Raw genomic sequence first — 7,974 nt, forward strand, 5'->3', positions numbered from 1 at the left:
TGGATTCAGAGCACATAGTTCAACATCACTTGCATTAATAGAATCAGTTGAGGAGATTACAAACGCCATAGACCACAAATTACATTCAGTTGGAATATTTATAGACCTTAAAAAGGCTTTTGATACAATCAATCATGACATATTAATCAATAAACTTGAACAGTATGGGATTAGGGGGTTGGTGTTGCACTGGGTGAGAAGCTACTCAAGTAACAGAAAACAGTTTGTGAAGTTGGGGGAATATACATCATCATGCTTGGACAATGCTTGTGGCGTCCCACAGGGGTCAGTATTGGGTCCAAAACTGTTTCTAATTTATATAAATGATATTGTCAATGTTTCCAAAATATTAAAATTAGTATTATTTGCAGATGACACAAGCATTTTTTGTTCAGGGGGGGATTTGCAGGAGTTACTGAGGAGGATCAGTATAGAAATGGGAAAATTGAAAATATGGCTTGACAGAAACAAATTATCATTAAACTTATTATTTGGCTTATTATTTGGCTATTGTAATACAGACATACAGGTTCAGTTACAAGTCGAGGGGGTAGATATTGAAAGGGTACATGAAAATAAGTTTCTGGGGGTGATAATAGATGATAAGATAAACTGGAAGACTCATATAAAACATATACAAAGTAAACTGTCAAGAAGCATTTCAGTTCTAAACAAAGCGAAACATATTCTGGACCACAACTCACTCCGCATTCTTTACTGCTCACTGGTTTTACCATATTTACAGTACTGTGCAGAGGTATGGGGTAATACTTATAAAGGTACAACACAATCACTATCAGTAATGCAGAAAAGAGCTATAAGAATTATTCATAATACTGGCTATAGAGATCATACAAATCCACTATTTTTACAATCCAAATTCTTAAAATTCACAGACTTGGTTCATTTTCAAACAGTACAAATTGTGTATAAAGCAATAAACAATTTACGTCCAGCAAATATTAAAAATATGTTTTTTAACAGATCAGGGGATTACAGTCTGAGGGGGAAATTTAATTTAAAGCATCAGTGGGCACGAACAACATTAAAAGGTTTCTGTAATTCTGTCTGTGGGGTGATGATGTGGAACAGATTGGGAGTGGGGCTCAAGCAATGTCCAAGCATGAACCAGTTCAAACAGCGGTACAAAAATATGTTTTTTTCTAGGTATAGGGAGGAGGAAGGGTAATGAGGGTTAGGGTGTTTTTGTTTTTTGCTTCGGCTTGTAAATATATAGTATTTTGTATGTAAGTAGGTATGTGTAGGTGTATATTTATGTTGGTGTATATATGTGTGTATATACGAGGGCTGTCAATAAAGTTACGGTCCTTTTTATTTTTTTCAAAAACTATATGGATTTCATTCATATGTTTTTACGTCAGACATGCTTGAACCTTCGTGCGCATGCGTGAGTTTTTCCACGCCTGTCGGTGACGTCATTCGCCTGTGAGCACTCCTTGTGGGAGGAGTCGTCCAGCCCCTCGTCGGAATTCCTTTGTCTGAGAAGTTGCTGAGAGACTGGCGCTTTGTTTGATCAAAATTTTTTCTAAACCTGTGAGACACATCGAAGTGGACACGGTTCGAAAAATTAAGCTGGTTTTCAGTGAAAATTTTAACGGCTGATGAGAGATTTTGAGGTGATTCTGTCGCTTTAAGGACTTTTCACGGTGCGAGACGTCGCGCAGCACTCTCAGGCAGCGTCATCAGCCTGTTTCAAGCTGAGAACCTCCACATTTCAGGCTCTATTGATCCAGGACGTCGTGAGAGAACAGAGAAGTTTCAGAAGAAGTCGGTTTCAGCATTTTATCTGGATATTCCACTGTTAAAGGAGATTTTTTTAATGAAAGACGTGCGGACGGGTCCGCGCGTCGGGACGCAGCCGCCGCGACGCTCCGCCACAGGAAAAACACCTCTGTTGAAAGCCTTAAGGACAAGTTGGAACATGTCCTGCCTGTTAAACAATTTCTCATATACTCACTCCACTGAAAGCCATCAAAAGCCGCCTGGATTTTACAAATGGTTATCAACACGGAGGTGTTTTTCCTGTGCCGCCGCACCGCGTCGGCTGCGTCCCGACACGCGGATCCGTCCGCACGTCTTTCATTAAAAAAATCTCCTTTAACAGTGGAATATCCGGATAAAATGCTGAAACCGACTTCTTCTGAAACTTCTCTGTTCTCTCACGACGTCCTGGATCAATAGAGCCTGAAATGTGGAGGTTTTCAGCTTGAAACAGGCTGATGACGCTGCCTGAGAGTGCTGCACGACGTCTCGCACCGTGAAAAGTCCTTAAAGCAACAGAATCACCTCAAAATCTCTCATCAGCTGTTAAAATTTTCACTGAAAACCAGCTTAATTTTTCAAACCATGTCCACTTCGATGTGTCTCACAGGTTTAGAAAAAATTTTGATCAAACAACGCGCCAGTCTCTCAGCAACTTCTCAGACAAAGGAATTCCGACGAGGGGCTGGACGACTCCTCCCACAAGGAGTGCTCACAGGCGAATGACGTCACCGACAGGCGTGGAAAAACTCACGCATGCGCACGAGGGTTCAAGCATGTCTGACGTATAAACATATGAATGAAATCCATATAGTTTTTGAAAAAAATAAAAAGGACCGTTACTTTATTGACAGCCCTCGTATATGTATATATGTATATGTGTGTGTATATATATATATATATATATATATATATATATATATATATATATATTGATATCGGTTTAGGTGTGTAGGAATCTATGTGTATATGTGGCAAAGGGTATTACTGGTTGTGGGGAAGAAGGGGTAGGGATAAATAAGCTGATGCTTCACCCTACCCCTTTTCGGACATGTTGGGTACATAGTAGGAACTTTTTTGTTGTTGTCTTTACTGATCTATCTTGTAATTGTTGTTGTATCAAATGTTCGAAATAAACAGTTTTCATTCATTCATTTTCATTCATTTTTTTCAACAAGGAAATCAGGGCCGGGGGACCCTGCGTGCCCAGATGGAACCTACCCTGCGGGCTATGTTCTTGACACCTGGGAGATTTGGAGTGTCACATTCTTTTTGTGCCATTCTCTGTAGAGGACGTCGAGGATTTATTTATATCTGGTTTCATTGTAGGAGGGCTGGTACTTCTTGGCTTATGTGCTGCCCTGACCTACCAGAAAATTGGCAAGACGGCTGCCACCAGAACCACGACCCCTCACTTGTCCATCATGATTAATGAGTTAGGCAAGGTGATACATTCCCAGACTGCGTTAACACTTGAACTCAGACACAAAATGGATAACATCTCAGAGGAAATGCACACCTTGCAAAGGAAGATGTCGGAGACCAGGGAATATTCATAATTGGATCTGGTTGTTCATGTGAAGCTGTAAAGGTGTTTTTCACTGCTCAACTATAAACATGGCAAGCTTATCAGCCTCTGAAGGACAAAATGCCCCGTTGTTTTCCTCCAGAAGAATCTCTACGGCCTTGGTGAACATTCGGCTGCCTTCTTATCTTCCAACTCCAGTACACACGGACAGAAACTGTCTCGTTTGACTCACACATGGACAGAGACTGAAAGCCCTCCCACCTCCCCACTACCCCCCTCCTGTCCTCATCCCACACCCCATCCCGGCCCCCGCTCACACCACCCCTTTCCCCCTCCGGGGTGCTGCACAGTTTTAGCTGCTGTAGGTCTTTCTGTGTAGGCTCTCATTTGTCCAGGTGGTTTCCATAGTAGAGAAGCTTGAATCTTCGACTGGACTGGGTTGCTTGATGCGAGGACGTTTCGCTTCAAATCGCAGAAGCTTCCTCAGCTAAAATTCTTACTCTGGTAGTCTGACTTCTGTCTGACCCTTGTCGAGAAGAACAAACAGAAGCCACAAAAGCTTGAGTTTTAAACCTAACAAGATGCCTCCTACCGAGAGGCAGACTGCTATAGGCCAGTGATTTTCTAAAGTTAGCTATTTTTTTAGGTCCCCATTCCCCCCAAACTGGCGGCGGCATGACTGTATGTTGCTGCGGCTCCCACGCACTCACATTGCCTCAATTCGGAAAATGAACTGTTTCAAGTTTAGTGCACATAAACAATGTCAAATGTATATGTGTTGTCTTAATTCTGATGTGTGCCATTATTACGGTAAACAAAGTAATAATTGTGGATTAATTGCAGTATCTTGTCTGTGGTAATTTGACTGTGGACGTAATCTTCCCTTCCTGGAGTCCCTGGGAGGGGTACTAGATAGCGCTCCGACTGGGGACTCCATTGTTCTCCTGGGGGATTTCAACACCCACGTGGGCGGCGACAGTGAGACCTGGAGGGGGGTGATTGGGAAGCTCGGCCTCCCCGATCTGAACCCGAGTGGTGTTCAGTTGTTGGACTTCTGTGCTAGTCACAGTTTGTCCATCACGAACACTATGTTCGAGCACAAGGGTGTCCATAAGTGCACATGGCACCAGGACACCCTGAGCCGGAGGTCGATGATCGACTTTGTAGTCGTATCATCTGACCTTCGGCCACGTGTCTCGGACACTCGAGTCAAGAGAGGGGCAGAACTGTCGACTGATCACCACCTGGTGGTGAGTTGGATCCGCTGGGAGGGTAGGAAGCCGGTAAGACCTGGCAGGCCCAAACGTATCGTGAGGGTCTGCTGGGAATGACTGGCGGAACCCTCTGTCAGCGAGGTCTTCAACTCCCACATCCGGGAGAGCTTCTCCCAGATCCCGGGGGAGGTTGGAGACATGGAGTCCGAGTGGACCATGTTCTCCACCTCCATTGTCAATGCGGCTGCTCGTAGCTGTGGTCGCAAGGTCTCTGGTGCCTGTCGCAGCGGCAATCCCGAACCCGGTGGTGGACACCGGAAGTAAGGGATGCCATCAAGCTGAAGGAGTCCTACTTATCTTTGTTGGTAGGTGGGACCCCAGAGGCAGCTGACAGGTACCGGCAGGCCAAGCGTGCCGCAGCCCGTGCGGTCGCAGAGGCAAAAACTTGGGTCTGGGAGGAGTTCGGGGAGGCTATGGAGGAGGACTATTGGTCCGCCTCGAAGAGATTCTGGCAAACTGTCCGACGCCTCAGGAAGCGGAAGCAGCTCTCCACCAGCACTGTTTACGGTGCGGGTGGGGAGCTGTTGACCCTGACTGGGGATGTTGTCGGGCGGTGGAAGGAGTACTTCGAGGATCTCCTCAATCCCATCGTCACGTCTTCCGAAGAGGAAGCAGAGACTGGGGACTCGGAGGCGGACTCATCCATTACCCAGGCCGAAGTCACCGAGGTGGTTAGAAAGCTCCTCGGCGGCAAGGCTCCTGGGGTGGATGAAATCCGTCCTGAGTACCTTAAGTCTCTGGATGTTGTGGGGCTGTCTTGGCTGACACGCCTCTGCAACATCGCGTGGCGATCGGGGACAGTGCCTCTGGATTGGCAGACCGGGGTGGTGGTCCCTCTGTTTAAGAAGGGGGGCCGGAGGGTGTGTTCCAACTAAAGGGGATCACACTCCTCAGCCTCCCCGGTAAGGTCTATTCCAGAGTACTGGAGAGGAGAATTCGACCGATGGTCGAACCTCGGATTCAGGAGGAGCAGTGTGGTTTTCGTCCTGGTCGCGGCACACTGGGCCAGCTCTACATGCTCCATCGGGTGCTCGAGGGTTCATGGGAGTTTGCCCAACCAGTCCACATGTGTTTTGTGGATCTGGAGAAGGCATTCGACCGTGTCCCTCGGCGCACCCTGTGGGGAGTGCTCCGCGAGTACGGGGTCCGGGGTCCTTTGCTAAGGGCTATCCAGTCCCTGTACAGCTGCAGCAGGAGCTTGGTTCGCATTGCCGGTAGTAAGTCAAACCTGTTTCCAGTGCACGTTGGCCTCCGCCAAGGCTGCCCTTTGTCACCGGTTCTGTTCATTATTTTTATGGACAGAATTTCTAGGCACAGCCAGGGTGTAGAGGGGGTCTGGTTTGGGAACCACAGAATCTCGTCTCTGCTGTTTGCGGACGATGTGGTTCTGTTGGCTTCATCAAATCAGGACCTTCAGCATGCACTGGGGCGGTTTGCAGCCGAGTGTGAAGCATCCGGGATGAAAATCAGCACCTCCAAATCCGAGGCCATGGTTCTCGACCGGAAAAAGGTGTTTTGCCCTCTTCAGGTCGGTGGAGTGTCCTTGCCTCAAGTGGAGGAGTTTAAGTATCTCGGGGTCTTGTTCACGAGTGAGGGACGGATGGAGCATGAGATCGATAGACGGATCGGTGCAGCATCTGCAGTGATGTGATCGCCGTATCGGACCATCGTGGTGAAGAGAGAGCTGAGTAGGGGGGCAAAGCTCTCGATTTACCGATCGATCTACGTTCCGATCCTCACCTATGGTCATGAGATTTGGCTCATGACCGAAAGAACGAGATCGCAAGTACAAGCGGCCGAGATAAGTTTCCTCCGCAGGGTGGCTGGGCGCTCCCTTAGAGATAGGGTGAGGAGCTCGGTCACTCGGGAGGAGCTCGGAGTCGAGCCGCTGCTCCTCCATGTCGAAAGGAGTCAGTTGAGGTGGCTCGGGCATCTTTTCCGGATGCCCCCTGGACGCCTCGCTGGAGAGGTGTTCCGGGCACGTCCCACTGGGAGGAGGCCCCGGGGAAGACCCAGGACACGCTGGAGGGACTACATCTCTCAGCTGGCTTGGGAACGCCTTGGGGTTCCCCCGGAGGAGCTGGAGGAGGTGTGTGTGGATCGGGAGGTCTGGGCGGCTTTGCTTGAGCTGCTGCCCCCGCGACCCGACTCCGGATAAAGCGGAAGAAAATGGATGGATGGACGTAATCTCGTTGTTGCACTCGTGTAATGAAAATGACATAATGCGCCATACATTTTTGATGGGCGACATGTCTGGACTGCAGGCAGGCCAGTCTAGTACCTGCACTCTTTTACTACGAAGCCACGCTGTTGTAACACGTGCAGAATGTGGCTTTGCATCGTCTTGCTGAAATAAGCATGGACTTCCCTGAAAAAGACGTTGCTTGGATGGCAGCATGTGTTGCTCCAAAACCTGGATGTACCTTTCAGCATTGATGGTGCCATCACAGATGTGTAAGTTGCCCATGCCATGAGCACTAACACACCCCCATACCATCACAGATGCTGGCTTTTGAACTTTGCACTGGTAACAATCTGGATGGTCTTTTTCCTCTTTTGTCTGGAGAACACAACGTCCATGTTTTCCAAAAACAATTTGAAAGTGGACTCATCAGACCACAGCACACTTTTCCACTTTGCATCTGTCCATTTCAAATGAGCTCTGGCCCAGAGAAGACGGCGGTGTTTCTGGATGTTGTTGATGTATGGCTTTCACTTTGCATGGTTGAGTTTTAACTTGCACTTGTCGATGTAGTGAAGAACTGTGTTAACTGACAATGGTTTTCTTAAGTGTTCCTGAGCCCACATGGTAAGATCCTTTACACAATCATGTTGATTTTTAATGCAGTGCCGCCTGAGGGATCGAAGGTCACGGGCATTCATTGTTGGTTTTTGGCCTTGCAGCTTGCATGTAGAAAGTTTTCCAGATTCTCTGAACCTTCTGATTATATTATGGACTGTAGATAATGGAATCCCTAAATTCCTTGCAACTGAATGTTGAGAATGTAAGGGCCAGCCTTTCTAATCAGTAGTTTTACAACTTTTCTTTAAAATTTACTGAGGATTCAAATATGTATGCTTTCGGACAGGTCATATTCAGTGGTCAGAAAAATTACTTTATTACAGTGTTTTCTGTTCTGTTCTGTTTACAGTTCTGTTCACTTCATATATCGCTGTGTGGCATGTGATGGTTTTAGCTCTCAAAGAAATACTGCACCCATTAAAATCTTTTCAGTCCTCGAAAAGTTGAACCCAAAACAATCAAAAAATAGGCCCAAGGTTCAAAAATGGCAGAATTCTCTTAAGCTGTGGGAGCAGCCACTTGTATGCCATGTGGCACTGCCATGTTCCATGTAATGATAATACATGAATGACGTAAAGAAAGGGTCC

This window comes from Thalassophryne amazonica, chromosome 10 (genome assembly GCF_902500255.1).
Source record: "Thalassophryne amazonica chromosome 10, fThaAma1.1, whole genome shotgun sequence".
NCBI classification, from domain to species: domain Eukaryota; kingdom Metazoa; phylum Chordata; class Actinopteri; order Batrachoidiformes; family Batrachoididae; genus Thalassophryne; species Thalassophryne amazonica.